Below are 15,919 nucleotides of genomic sequence, written 5' to 3' on the forward strand. Positions count from 1 at the left end.
TCAGCACTAGATATATTAGACGGAGTAGAACAGAAGTATATGCTCGTGAGCATTTGGCTTTGTTCACAAAACCTTCCTTGTTGACTAATAATATTACAACATAATAGGGTATATGTTCATTCAGTTCTTCTGAGTCTTGACACCCACAAGACGTTAATTCCAGCTTTACTTTTGCTTTATAAAAAAAAGTATAGAGAGAACAGCTTTGTACTGAAAGAGTTGCCAAACTTTCTTATTGTCTAATTGCTGGGATTTTCTTTGGTGCTCCAGTGTACCGGATACTCTGGATGTTTTAACGGTTAGATCTTGATTTTTGATGCGAAGCCTTGAAGCTTATGTTAGAAGAGCAAAGGGCCCGAGGCTAGGGCAAGCTGACGGGGAATAGCGTAAGTGAGCGAATGTGTGTGTAAGTTCGGTCAAACATGACTGTTTTAGTCAGTGCGGGCCATCACCTTCGAATGGTGTTGGTCCTATATGAAGAATGAGGATCCTTTCCGGACCCTCTTTGTGTAGGATTCCGAAGATCCTCTAATTACATCGGTTCATCGTACATCTTACGGTCAATTTTTGTGAGGTATTATTTATATTTAACTTTAAATAAAAAGAATTACAATGATTTCTTATCATTCCTATATGAATCGTGACGGCTAAAACACCCGGAGTGCGGAGAGCACCCAAGAAGTTTTGCTAATTGTTTTGTTGGTCGTTGTTCATAAAGATTGCATGGCAGACTGCTAGAGAAAAGAGAACTGAAAATTGCAGGCCAAGAGAAACAGAAAAACAACATGGTGGAATCAATGCAAACTAGATGAAATTAAAATTGAGTAAAACAAATCTATCTTTTCAATTAAAATGAACGATTATTCGCTGCCCGGAATAATTTTGTTGACTGTCTAACAAGTGTATAAAACTAACTTCAATTAGGATGATTCATTTCGTTAACTCATAATGTAAAGGTGTAGATCCCACAAGTGAATTATTGGTAATTTTATAACATTCACTTAATAACTTACATCTATACTCTACAAGAAGTTCATGGTGTAACAATTAACGTTGGTAGAATTAAAGGCTATCTTAGAATTTCACTTTAAAAAAAAAAAAACATAGTAGCATTGATTCTAGGGTATAGCTCATGAGTTTTCGGCTTCGCTCAAAACCCGAGCCCTAAACCGGAAGCCATAAGCACCACCAACCCCCCCCCCCCCTCCTCGATCCCTGTACACTAAAAACCATGTAAACCCAAAACCCAAACTGGTGTATAAAGGGGCTATTTTAAGGAATTGGATCTGTTCTGCACCTTAGTGTAAGGAGCTTAGGGATCAATTCATCAGGGCTGCACAAATTCAATCCAATGGTCCCCATTAACTCATTTTCATGGCCCACCACACAAAACCAATAGTTCTGATTTCTTTTACACACTAATTATCGGCCCAGCTGATTTGATCCCTAGACTCCGGACACTAAGGTCTGGAGCGGATCCAATTCCCTATGTTAACTCCTCCCGGGGAAGTTGAATAACTTTAATATACATATACTTTCATTTGTACACCACATGAATGAATATATAACTTTCTCTCATATTTATATGATAGGACGGAGATTTGCAAATAAGATAGAGAAGGGTGTTTTAGGATATGGTTGGTGGCAATTAACCTTATCCAGTTTGAGTTCTTGTCATGTTTTGTAAATCTTTTCCAAAGACAACAAAGAATGAATTAAGTATGACAAACAATGTGTCATTACAACAATCATGTTGAACTTAAAAAACTATCAAGCGTACGTGGTGCGCATGCCTAGTAAGTAATGAGCTAATTACATCCTTATGGTGAATGTGGGCATGCCAACTAGCGATCAAGCTTAGTCAGCAAGTAGAATGGATGTGGTGATGGTGTCGAATGCACTTTTGACTTTTGTACTTTAGCGGTCATGGACGAGGAAGGAATACGTCTCGGCCTTGGGTCCTAGAACCTAAAGACAAGGTTGCTAGTCATTGCAAAGTTCAGGTTCTTCTGCACCAAGTTTGGCCACCTCAACTATTTTTGTGAAACTATTGGTGCATCTAATCGGTATCAGACTGTAAGGATACAAATACTTAAAAGAGATAAGTGCCTTGATGGTAAATGTTATTCATTTGTTAGAATGTCGAACTCTAAAGTGTACATGGGAATAACCAATCATAGAACACTTCACTTGGTTGGAATCTAGTGAAGTGACCTCGTTTGGCGAAAGAATCAAAGACTCCCCTTCGTCTAACACTTGGATATATAATTAGCCAAACTTGAAGTAGTGTTGTTAATTCAAATTGAAGATACTTTCATGATCGCCTAATCCTACGACTCCCATGTTTGTTAATCCAAACTGAAAATGTCGCAGGTTGTCAACACAATGCTATTACTCAAAATTGAAGATGTGTTGACGGAGTTAAGGCAATTAGTAATTTCTCAGGGTGTGAGAAGAGTTTGCGTAGAGCGAGGTTTTGTGCAGAGCGTTTATGTGTTGAGTTGAAGGTCCTTGATATTTGACTATGTCAAAGACATTCCATCAGAGGGTATCTACAACATAATTGTGGTTAAGCTACTTAACCATGGAGGAAGGTGAATGCCCAACAAGAGATGTCTAACCTTCAAATTGTTAGGGGAGAATTGTCTATGATATGATTAATAACCTTTGGCCAGAGCATGAATGAGATTAAGGAAGTCGTTCCAAATCACATTCTAGGTAATCATACAAGTAAGAGAATCACATTGGATAGTAGACATGAATAAACTATCATATCAAACAAGGTGATCAAGAGTATTGAATTAGAGAAAATATCGTATTGCATTTGTAATCCCAAACTGAATAGGTTCTCTGTTGGGGGACTTTTAGGTTAAGGTGGACTTGGGCTTTGAGAACGTTCTCTTGTCTTCATTGGTTCAGATTTGTACCAAGTCCCAGAATATCTCAAAAAAAAAAAAATAGCACGTCTTAAGAAATATCCTAGCTGGACCAATGACTTGAAGATAACATGATTTAGGCAAATGATGACTTGATTAAGAGAAATGTGGTGCGGAAGCTAGAAGCTCATTAGTTTTGCATGAAAGAGAGAGAGCTTGGGTGATTGTATGGTGTTTTCTACTGGATAATGGGTTTCTTGGGGTGGTAGCTAGGTTTACTATGTCTGGAATACTTAGAGGAAGGACATGGAAAATACTAAGGTTGCAAGGTGATGTTTCTAGGTTTTCTTTGGTTCTCGGTGTGAAGCGGGGGGATTAGGGGATCCACTCTCTAAGGTTCTTGACCTATATTTGTAGTTGAATTATTCTTTCCCAAGGAATCTCTAGTTAGGGCTTGTTTCTTCCTCCATTTCTCCTTAATTCTCCTGCTACCTTTTATTTTGGTGTAAGGAAGCTAGACTCTAGAACCTGCAACGTGTTTTCTTTCTGAGTCATGGTTTTCCTGCTTCAACTTTCCACATACCCTACTTTTGTTAGTGCGCCTCATAGCTTTCGCGCGTTAAATTTTTGCGTAAGTTGGGAAGGGAAAGTCATTATTAAGTGCTTGTTCTGATGGGCTTTTGTGTGAATTTAGAGCTGGAATCTGGTTCAGTCCTAACTGAGCTGGTTAGCTTGCTAGGGAAATAGGTAAATTTTGGCTAGTTCTTTCTCAATACCTGGATACGTGGACTTCAAAGGTTATGGGCTTGGATCTTTACGCCCTCAAGCAGCCCAAAGTCTTCCATAATCTTGATTCCACATAGGCCTGATGAATTTATGTAACCATCCACACCACAATTCACTTGACAAGTCCCGAGCATGTGACTTGGGCTTATTTTAGCATGACAAATACGCATGTCATGGTTTATAAATATCCAGTCTAATTACTGCAGCATGGCCTGTTTGTAAATATATTTCTTCCTCGATCTCGCACCTTTACATGTATTTGGGCTTGAATAGAGGCTTGCATGACAATTGGTCTTCGAGGTTTTTTTTAGTCTTGCATGTGACATTTTTGGACCTCAACATTAGCCCCCTTGATTATTTGGGCTTTGAAGGACCTTGAGTGGGCTAAATAATTAAACTTAGGCCCAAGGGATTTTTAAACTTGGCTTTCCTGATGAGACTTTTTTCTTTCCTGCGTGGCTGCTAGTATGATGCGCTCCTTTGATTTTGTTCTTGCTTTTCATGTGCATTGTGTGATTGCCTCATAGCTCGGCTTGATTTCTTGTTGGTGAATGTTCAAGTATGATTAGTTTTGGTGCATTGTTTAGCTTGGCATGATTGCTTGACTGCATGTAGCCTGCTTTTGCACGAACAGTCATATAACATGCTTTCCCTAGCTAGAATTCATTTCTCTTATGTTTATATGGCTTGTTAGCATGATATGTGTAGGGGAAGATATATGTGTTCTGCGCGATAGCATGTAGGGAAGCTAGTCCCATGTTAAAGTCTTAGGCTTTTGTGTGATGGCATGTAGGGAAGTTAGTCCCATTTTAAAGCCTTAGGTTTGCATGATGGCATGTAGGGAAATTTGTCCCATGTTAAAACCGTAGGCTTTTTCATGATGGCATGTAAGGAAGTTAATCCCATGTGAAAGCCCTAGACTTTTGTGTGATGGCATGTAGGGAAGCTAGTCCCATATTAAAGCCGTAGGCTTTTGCTTAAGGTGCTTGAATTTTTAGAGGCTTTTATTTACCTGGGCAGTTTGCTTTTTTTTTAGGGTAGATGATGAGTCCATATTTTATTATATATTTTACCCTATTCTTAGTATTTAATTTATTGGTTATTTTGGTAGAAATTTGATACTTTGTTATATATTTTCAATGTAGGACATTCGACTTCCTCTGGAGCAAAAAATAATCAAACGGATGAATTTTGGAGTGATTCTAATTGGAGGATGTTCGTGAGTCTTTCAAGATGATTGTATCAAAATTCCAGGTTTTTCTACCAAGCCGTTTGACCGTGGCGATGAAATTAAGGCCCAGCGCGCAGCTTTTCCAGATTGATGTTTCTGGACGTTTTGGGTATTTTAGAGGTCAAGATGTCATATTTTGAGTAAGATTCCTTCTGAGGATTTGTAGGTAACGACTTCAGCTTTCAAAAGAGACCTTTTGGGACTAAATCGGATTTGATTTGGTTAGTCAAACGACTAATTGTCTGAGAACTCCGAATTCTAGTTCAAATAGGAAGCCTTTTATTTTCTGTTTTATCATTTAATTATGTTTTCTAATTTTATTCTAAGACCTTTTAGGGTTTTATTTTGTATTAGTATAAATAAAATATTTAGCCATTAGGTTAGAAAAGGAGAATGCACGCACTATTTGGAGAATTGCTTTTGACAATTCAAGTTTATTTTTAAGGTGTTTTCTATCCATGGTTTTAACAATATTTTGGTTTATAGTTGTTTGTAACTAGTTTCGTTTGCTAGGGCGATGCCTTGAGCCCAGGGTCGTCTCTGAGATTTAGGGGCCCTGTGCGAAATTTATAAAAGCGCCCCTCTTTATGATAGTCTTAAAAAATGTAGGACAATGTATTGACAGTAGAAAATAATTACTTAAATTAAAACAAAGTTTTGCACTCACTGATTGCAAGTTTAAAAATGTCATTAATAATAGGTCAAATACCTACAAACATAACGTTCACTAAATAATCAAAAGCATTTCACTCTTAAACAACCAAACAAGAAAACAAATATCAAAAACTCTAGTTTTAAAGTTTCACTTGAATATGTAACATTATTATATAATAATATTGAAAAAATACCATCTTTTATGGTGTATTATTGGCACTCAAAATATCTTATTGTGCTCTAAATTTTTATATTTAGAAAAGAAAAAAAATTACGCTTATAAGGAGTGTAAGATGAGATTTTAAGGTGCTAACAAAATCAATTTTTGAATATAGAACATTATCTCATAACAAAAGCAATTTTAAATATAGAATATTATTATATATAAATACTAGGTGATAAAGATTTTGGGGCCCCTTCAAATTTGGGGCCCTGTGCGATTGCACCTTTCATACCCCCTCAACGCCCCCTCTGCTTGAGCCTTAACATGAACATGTAGTTTTTATTTAATTGCTTATGATATTATGTATGCATACTTTGAATTATTAATCATTGTGCTTTAAACTGTCTCTATATCTTAATGCTTAGCTACCATTAGGACGTTTAGATAAGTAATTGGATTCAATTCGATCGGAATACCACCGGGGGATTGAGTATTGCTTCTTGTGATTAATAGTTGTAATTTCACCTATGATGAATACCACGTCTTAGGGGTTGCATAGTTTTTCAAAGGGTTTTCACAAAGCATAATGAGTCATGCATGTTTATATTTGATTTGAATACCACGGACATATTGCATGTTTGATATATGTTCTAGCTTGAATACCACGACTCGAATATGCATTAGGAAAACCTAACCTTCAAAGTTGCATGAGTAATTCATAAGTAATTGGTAAATCTACATATGATTGTTAAGGGGATGACGGAATCCTAGGCTTTTACAATTTGGTTTTCAAAACTATTTTCTTTTGTTTTCTTTACTTTGTCAATTTATTTAATTGTTTTAATTAAATTTGTTTTTAATATTTTAGGTCATTAAATCAACCTCTTCTAAACTTTGTTTTCAAATAGTTAATTAAGAATTAGTTTAAATGCAAATTATTCATTTAATCCCTACGGAAAACGACCTTGCTTGAGCCGTTTATACTACAACTACCTTGTTCTCTTGCAAGTATTTTTAAGTGTTTTTATCCCTACTTTTGCAGGTGGTAAAAATCCCTATCAGTAGATTTTCGTTTCTTGCTCTGCCATGCTTTAGTGGTTGTATGCTAGCCATGTCTCTTCATTGTAGTGTCTGATAAATAAGTTGCCCTTGTAAGTGTAAAAAAAACAAAAAACTGGGTCTCCAACGGTAGTGGTGAAGCTACAAAGGAGTAAGGAAGGGCAGCCACCCCTCATCTCCCCGAAAATGAAGCCCAGGAGCGAATAGCCGCCCCTCTGGTCCATTAGAAAATTTGCAGGTGAGGGTTATGTTTCTACTACTACTGCGTGCAGTTTCACTTTTTTTTTCTGAAAAGTTCAGCCCAAAACGAAAGGAAGACCTAACTAGACGGCGTCGTTTGATTTAATGAAAAAAAAAATATAATACAATATGGGGACCACCTTATTAACCCCAACGTGGTTTTTTCAATTCCCTCACCCAATCAGTTATTCTGCCCAGATTACTCCCTTCCTTTCCAGCCTTTAAGTAGGTCTGGCGAACGGGTCGTGTCTGTCGTGTTCGTGTTGTTTTCGTGTAACACCTGTTATCTTAATGGGTCATGTCGTGTCACACCCGTTATCTTAAAGGGTCCTTAACAGGTCGTGTCGCTTTACCCAACGGGTAAAGTGACCCGACCTGTTATGACCCGTTAAGAAAAATATAATTTTTTCTTAAATTTGCACATACCACACATTGCCACATAAATATTACTTCAAAACATTAAAACAAGTTTTTCGTTTAAGTACTACATCTCCACTCGAAAATAAGAGCCTAATAAACAAACATTCATACAATTCTAGTCTATTACAAAATATTAAATGTGCAAGGATATGCAAAATGAAAGAGTTTTTGTTTTCAAGGTTGTGAAGCCTTTATCAAAAGTTTAAGCCTTACCAATGGAACTCAAAACTTTCATTTTATTCCTTTTACAAAATCCTCAATTTTCATCAATCATCATGACATAAGATTTTGTGGTATCGACTTGTGTAAATATTTTAAATTGATGATCAAATTAATTCATTGAATTCATATAGGATCAAGGAGTGTAGCTGTAAAAAAATCATCAAAATCGGAGTTAAAATAACTGTTAAATCATGATTTTTCGTTTATAACCGTCGAAAAGTTTTGTCCCATTACTTGATCTCTGAATGTTTATTTTTTGCAATTTTTGGCATATGCGATCTTAAAGTATATACAAACATGTTTAACGGTTGGATAGTTGAAACTAGTTTCGTAGAATGCGTATCCCATCAAAACAATAGATTTACTAACACTTAAAGAGTTTATTCATACTTTCATTAAGTATAACATAATATTTTGTGGTATCCACTAGTGTAAATATTTTAAATTGAAGATCGAGTTCATTCATTGTATTCATAGAGGGTCAAGGAGTGTAACTGTAAAAAATCATCAAAATCGGAGCTAAAATAACCGTTGAATTGTGATTTTTTGTTAATAACCGTCCAAAAGTTTTGTTTCGCTACTTGATCTCTGAATGTTTGTTTTTTACAATGTTTTTGCGTATGCAATCTCGAAGCATATACAAACAAGTTTGACGGTTGGATCGTTGAAATTAGTTTTCATAGAATGTGTATCCCACTAGTGTAAATATTTTAAATTGAAGATCGAGTTCTTTCATTGTATTCATATAGGGTCAAGGAGTGTAGCAGTAAGAAATCATCAAAATCGGAGTTAAAATAACCGTTAAATCGTGATTTTTCCTTGATAACCGTTGAAAAGTTTTGTCCCGTTACTTGATCTCTGGATGTTTGTTTTTTGCAATTTTTGACGTATGCGATCTTGAAATATATACAAACATGTTTGACGGTTGGATCGTTGAAACTAGTTTCGTAGAATGTGTATCCCATAAAAACAATAGATTCACTAACACTTAAGAGTTTATTCTTACTTTCATTAAGTATAACATAAGATTTTGTGGTATCCACTAGTGTAAATATTTTAAATTGAAGATTGAGTTCATTCATTGTATCCATATAGGGTCAAGGAGTGTAGTTGTAAAAAATCATCAAAATCGGAGTTAAAAGAACCGTTAAATCTTGATTTTTTATTGATAACCGTCGAAAAGTTTTGTCCTGTTACTTGATCTCTGAATTTTTGTTTTTTGCGATTTTTGGCGTTGAAGGAAAAATTTTGTCCTAGCTAAGAACAAGTATGAACATTTGAATACACATGCAAGCTATTAACACTTTAAAGTAGGCATGCATCCAAAAACAATTCATAAAACCCATGACTTTCAAAGCCTAGTATATGGTGAACCAAAATAAACTCTTTAACAACATTAAAGAGAAGTAAAGATTTAGTGATTCTTTACCCTTGAAGCTCATCCTTGATTACACAAGGGATTCACCCAAGTGGAGGGCCTTCAAGTCACCTCCAAGCTCCTTGAATCCTCCTTGTGTTTTCCTCCCTTTAGTGCTCCTTTGATGATTTGAGGAAAAAGGATTTGTTCTCCAAAACACCAAAAGCTTGATGTCTCTAGGTCTCTTCACCAAGGTTGTATCTTGTGAAGATGATATGGATGACTAAGGGAAGAAGAGATTGCTAGATGTCCCTCCCCTTAGTGGCCGGCCTCCTTAGAAGAAAATGGAGAAAATGTTTCACCCAATTTCAACAAGAAGAACCCTAATTAGAAAATAGCTATAAAGTTGTATTTATAACCTTTTCTTTGGTGAGTGGCAAACTTGTAATTAAGCAAACTTTGCCCATCCACCCTAATGGCCGGCCATCCTTTGTTATTGGGCTAATTTGCCCATTTTGTTTTAGTTGTCATACAACTTAAACATAATGGGCCTTGTGGACCAAAACGCTTTTGGGCCCCGAAACCCAAAACCAACATATAAGCCCAATACGAACCTTTCGTATAATTAATTAACCAATTAATTAATCTTGACCATTCTTCAATTAAACCATTTAATTGCTTATCCATCTCATTTAATTTCTTCACATACATCCTTACTCGGTGTACGATCCATTAGGTTCTATTTAGCGAGGCAGTGGGCGATGTTACTCTTAACGATCGATTTTGAATTGAAACCACATTTCAATTCTCCCTTTTTGTTGATTAGTGTTTGCTAACCATTAGGGCTTCCACAAACCATGAGTGACGCCTAGCAGCATATCATGATTACCCAAGCTAAGTAGAATTGGTTGGAGAACCTATCCAGTTACAACTACAATGCAATACGATCCTTCTCTAATACAATACTCTTAATCACAATGTTTAAGTGATAGTTTGTTTCATGTCTACTATCCAATGTGATACTTTCCTATATGATTCCCTTGAATATGATTTGGAACAAACTTCCTAAGTCATATTCATTTGCTTTGGCCAAAGACTTTAGAATCATATCTTAGAGTATTCTCCCTCCACCATGGAAGGTTAGAGATCCCTTGTTGTGCATTCATATGCCTACTTGACTAGATAGCTTGACCCCAACAATGCCGTGGACACTCCAAAGGAATGCCGTTGACAGGATCAAAGATCAAGGACCTAATCATTAGACATCGATGATGCCTCAGGTCAAAGGACTACTTTGCATATTGCAACCTTAGAGTTCATACATGACATGTATGTTCGAACTCTCTTTTGATCGTCGTTCAGTGAACTCGAGTACTCTTTCGAGCACCTATGTGTTTGTCTTAGTGTCCAACACCAAATGACTTGAGACTAGTTATACTCACGATTGAGTCAACATAACACATACTAGCCTTAGCGGATTGTCAATGCCCAATTAGCAATCCTATGGCTAGGAACGTTTTAGGAATGAACATAAGAGAAAGGTCTCGATAATCTAACTCATTAGATCACTTATCTCTTAGAACAAATACATTCCTTGGATTCCCTTATTGCTTAAACACATGATACAATAAATAGTGATTAACAATAAGATTTGCCCTTCATTAAACATATAAAAGTTTAATACAATAAGTATTCCAAAAAGCTATTACATCAAATGAGTGGCTTTGTGGGCATACTTCCAACAGGCGTATGCGATCTTGAAGCATATACAAACAAGTTTGACTATTGGATCGTTGAAATTAGTTTCATAGAATGCGTATCCCATCAAAATGATAGATTCACTAACACTTAGAGTTTATTTATACTTTCATTAAGTATAACATAAGATTTTGTGGTATCCACTAGTGTAAATATTTTAAATTGAAGATTGAGTTCGTTCATTGTATTCATACAAGGTCAAGGAGTGTAGCTGTAAAAAATCATCAAAATCAGAGTTAAAATAACTGTTAAATCGTGATTTTTCGTTTATAACCGTCGAAAAGTTTTGCTTCGTTACTTGATCTCTAAATGTTTGTTTTTTGTAATTTTTGGCGTATGCAATCTCGAAGTATATACAAACATGTTTGACGGTTGGATCGTTGAAACTAGTTTCATAGAACGCGTATCCCATTAAAACAATAGATTCACTAACACTTACGAGTTTATTTATACTTTCATTAAGTATAACATAAGATTTTGTGGTATCCACTAGTGTAAATATTTTAAATTGAATATCGAGTTCATTCATTGTATTCATATAGGGTCAAGAAGTGTAGTTGTAAAAAATCATCAAAATCGAAGTTAAAATAACTGTTAAATTGTGATTTTTCGTTGATAACTGTCGAAAGTTTTGTTCCGTTACTTGATCTTTGAATGTTTGTTTTTTCTTATTTTTTGCTCATACGATCTCGAAGCATATACAAACAAGTTTGACGGTTGGATCATTGAAATTAGTTTCGTAGAATTTGTATCCCATCAAGTTCAATGGTGTGTGTATATATATATTAAGTAGATTTAAATTTATTTATTTTGTACATATAACACTTAAGAAATTGAATGATATGTATATTTAAGCCGATCCAATGGTCACCAATTTTTAATATTTAATTTAATATATATATATATATATATATAAAATTATGATAGTATTTGTTTAGGGTTATAAAATTATAAAATTAATATTTTGCTTATCGTGTATCGTGTTACCCACGTGTATACCCGAACCAACTCATTATCTTAACAGGTGCTTATCAGGTTACCCGATAACGACCCGATCCGTTATTGTGTCGACCCGAACACCTGTTAATTTCGTGTCGTGTCGTGTCGGGTTATCAGGTCGTGTCAGAAATTGTCAGGCCTACCTTTAAGCCAACCTTTAGCCAGCGGCTTCCTGTTCCAAACCAAGTCAATAGCTTCTGCTTTAAAACTTGATTTTAAAGCCAATTTTTAAGTTAAATTTCTAGTTTTTTTTAAATTTAAATTCCTATTTGATAATTTAATATGAAATTGTGTTTAATTGATATGGAATTATAGCTTATGGTGTTGATTACTAATTATTGATATGAATTATATGATTATTGATTAATGAAATGGTTTATTATTGATGAATTGTGATAGAGATTTTTACCACCTGGAAAAGTAGGAATAAAAACACTTAAAAATTCTTGCAAGAGAACAAGGTAGTTGTAGTATAAACGGCTAAAGTAAGGTCGTTTTCCGCAGGGATTGAATGAATAATTTGTATTTAAACTAATTCTTAATTAACTATTTGAAAACAAAGTTTAGAAGAGGTTGATTTAATGACCTAAAATATTAAAAACGAATTTAATTAAAAACAATTAAATAAATTGACAAAGTAAAGAAAACAAAAGAAAATAGTTTTGAAAACCAAATTGTAAAAGCCTAGGGTTCCGCCATCCCCTTAACAATCATATGTAGATTTACCAATTACTTATGAATTACTCATGCAACTTTGAAGGTTAGGTTTTCCTAATTCATATTCTACTCGTGGTATTCAAGATAGAATGTATATCAAACATGCAATTTGTCCGTGGTATTCAGATTAAATATAAACATGCATGACTCATTATGCTTTATGAAAACCCCTTGAAAAACCATGCAACCCCTAAGACGTGGTATTCAGCCTAGGTCAAATTACAACTATTAATCACAAGAAGCAATACTCAATCCCCTGATGGTATTCCGATTGAATTGCATCCAATTACTTATCTAAACATCCTAATGGTAGCTAAGCATTAAGATATAGAGACAGTTTAAAGCACATTGATTAATAATTCAAAGTATGCATACATAATATCATAAGCAATTAAATAAAAACTACATGTTCATGTTAAGGCTCAAGGCATCACCCTAGCAAACGAAACTAGTTACAAACAACCATAAACCAAAATATTGTTAAAACCATGGATAGAAAACACCTTGAAAATAAACTTGAATTGTCAAAAGCAATTCTCCAAATAGTGCGTGCGTTCTCCTTTTCTAACCTAATGGCTAAATATCTTATTTATACTAATACAAAATAAAACCCTAAAATGTCTTAGAATAAAACTAGGAAACATAATTAATTATAAAACAGAAAATAAAAGGTTTCTTATTTGAACTAGAATTCAGAGTTCTCAGACAATTAGTCTTTTGGCTGACCAAATTAACTCCGATTTGGTCCCAAAGGGTCTCTTTTGAAAGCTGAAGACATCCCCTACAAATCCTCAGAAGGAATCTTCCTCAAAATATGCCATCTTGACCTCCAAAATACCCAAAATGTCTAGAAACATCAATCTGGGAAAGCTGCGCGCTGGGCCTTAATTTCATCGCCACTGTCAAACAGCTTGATAGAAAAATCTGGAATTTTGATAAAATCATCTTGAACAACTCATGAACATCCTCCAACTGGAATTACTCGAAAATTCATCTGTTTGATTATTTTTTGCTCTAGAGGAAGTTGAATGTCCTACATTGAAAATATATAACAAAGTATCAAAATTCTACCAAAATAACCGATAAATTAATACTAAGAATAGGGTAAAATATATAATAAAATATGGACTCATCAAATTGAATTAATGATTATTGAATAGCGTATATGATTATTGAATAATTTATGTGATTATTGATATTGATTAATTAAATTGTTAGTTTAATTAGTTATTAGTCATATAGTAGACTACCATAAAATTAAGAGTCTAAGGTTTTTTTTTTCATTATACAGTTACGTAATGGAACAAAACTATAAGAAATAGTGTTATAAAATTCTAAAACACTACTGCGTAGCAAAATGGAAATCCATTGTTGAGTGATAGCTTGGTTTTTTACATTGAAAGAGAAGTTTTTGCTTTTATTAATAATGAACCTATTATGCCACATTTTTATGACTTGAAACCTCGCCCGCAGAATTGTAACTATATTTCTTTGTATCGATACATTATAAACAACATTGATATTGTCTAACATGTAAAAGGATTTGGTTATCTATATTTTTTTTATTAACACTTTTAAATTTTGCCCCTCCCCTCATTTATTCTTGGCTTCACCATTGTCCAACGGTTCTACCCTACAGCGGTCGGATGTTGATGAAATTGGAACAGGCGGGCCATCAGCATGGGGTGATGATTAGATTAATGATTGTGGATGCAAATGCTTGGAGCCCATGAAATTTTGTGTTGAGCTAGTATTGTACCCCTTCTCTACCTCATAGTTTTCGTTTTTTAGATGCAGATGTACTTGCTATGTGTAAAATCTAGGAGTTAGGAAACTTGCATCAAAGCAGCAAAGAGCATAATGTGTTGGATAACTTTTCACATTTACCCTTTTTTTGTTCCTTAACTTTTCACCATTTACCCTATTTTTATTGCAAGTTTAACTTTTTACTTACGTTCCTTTTTGTCAAGTTATGATTTTTACCATTCTAGAGACAACAATCTTTGAGCATTGATCAGTGGAGATCAAGGAGGGTTTTGGACTACTTGCTTTCTAATTAGAATTTACGTTGCTATTGGTTACGTGGGAACCTACACGCGATAAAGCAAACCTAGCTAACCTCACACGTTAAAAGTCAGTCAGAGTACGTTGTGTGTTCTCTCTAATCTTGAACAAGAACCACCTTAAAAAATTGACCTAGTTAGCACCCCAGCACTCTGCATGCGCCGCTACATGCATGCATATATAAACTGCCTAAGTCGAATGAAAGTACCGCCAGAGTAACCAATCAGAGTCCCAGTTTCGGCGACATCATATGAGGTATTGAAGGTGACTTAAAAAATCTAGGCCTTGGTCGGACCTAATGGACATGCTCCACCAACGTTTGAGCTCTTTTATGATGTTCGTTTGCCAATGCCAGCTCTGAGAATTTGGGATCATAGGCGAGTCTTTGAAGTGGGGTCATAGCGTTCTCTGAATCTCGATCTTTTGTACATTGATATATAAATAAAAGAATTCGCTAAATACATGAAAAAAGTCTGCTTCTACATTGAATATACCTACATAAAGGCAAGTAACAAACACAATAATAATATCAAACTAACCATACCATAATAAAAAAAAATCCCAATAACTCAAAAATAAAAAACTATAAGAAAAGATAGAATCTTCTCTTCGATTGCCTTTTGAATTTGCAGTCAAGAGTCTAAATCAAGAATTGAGAGTTTTGTCTATTTGAGAAGGGAACCGATTAGAATAAAGAAGGGTGTTTAGGATTTGGTGTTTGTTTGGAGAATGCGACAATGGCCAAAGGGCTTAGACATTTGGGGTTTGGTGTCTAGTAGTGTACGAACTGCGACAAAAGAAGTAAACAAGTTTATTTTCAAGTCAATGAGAATAGGTTTAAGTCATTTGACATTTCACCTTTCACGTACAAAACAGGTTTGAGTCGTTTGACGTTTTTCCTTTCACGTACTAAACAGATTTGACATTTTTTATTCAATTAATTATATAAAACAGTTAAATCTTAGAAATGTTGGGCTCAGTTACCTAGCCTAATGTGTTTTGTATTTAGACAAAGACTCAAAGTCTTTAAACTTTTTATTTAAACGGACACAAAGTTTGTAATATTAATTTATATGTGTATATATATTATAAATAAAATTTTGGGGCCCTAGGCGGCGCTTATTTAGGCTACCCTCAGGGCCGGCCTGCTTACAGAGGGTCTTAACCACCTTTTTTTTTTAACATATCGCCTACCAAGAGGGATTGCCTATTGGTGGACTTGAACTTAGACCTTAGTCTAACGAAGATAATGATCCTTACTAGCTCAACTAACCCTCATTGGCTTGGCCTTTAGTTTTATTCTGTGTTAGAGTTAGAGGAGAAAGAGGAGTGGAGCTAAAGCGAGAGGTGGTGGGAAGGTTTAAAAAATTGAT

Source organism: Malus sylvestris, chromosome 11 (assembly GCF_916048215.2).
Source record: "Malus sylvestris chromosome 11, drMalSylv7.2, whole genome shotgun sequence".
NCBI lineage: Eukaryota > Viridiplantae > Streptophyta > Magnoliopsida > Rosales > Rosaceae > Malus > Malus sylvestris.